Below are 251 nucleotides of genomic sequence, written 5' to 3' on the forward strand. Positions count from 1 at the left end.
AATGATGTGCACTAGTAGAAAAAGGGCCTATAGTCCCGGTTGGTGAGGGCCTTTAGTCCCGGTTCATGAACCGGGACTAAAGGGTCTGTACTACTGCCCTAACCCTTTAGTCCCGGTTCAATCCAGAACCGGGAAAGATGGGCCTCCACGTGGCCTGTCCGCTGAGCCCAGGCAGGAGGGCCTTTGGTCCCGGTTGGTGGCACCAACCGGGACCAATAGGCATCCACGCATCAGCATTTCTATGGCTGGGC

The sequence above is a fragment of the Triticum aestivum genome, chromosome 1B (genome assembly GCF_018294505.1).
Source record: "Triticum aestivum cultivar Chinese Spring chromosome 1B, IWGSC CS RefSeq v2.1, whole genome shotgun sequence".
Classification (NCBI taxonomy): Eukaryota; Viridiplantae; Streptophyta; class Magnoliopsida; order Poales; family Poaceae; genus Triticum; species Triticum aestivum.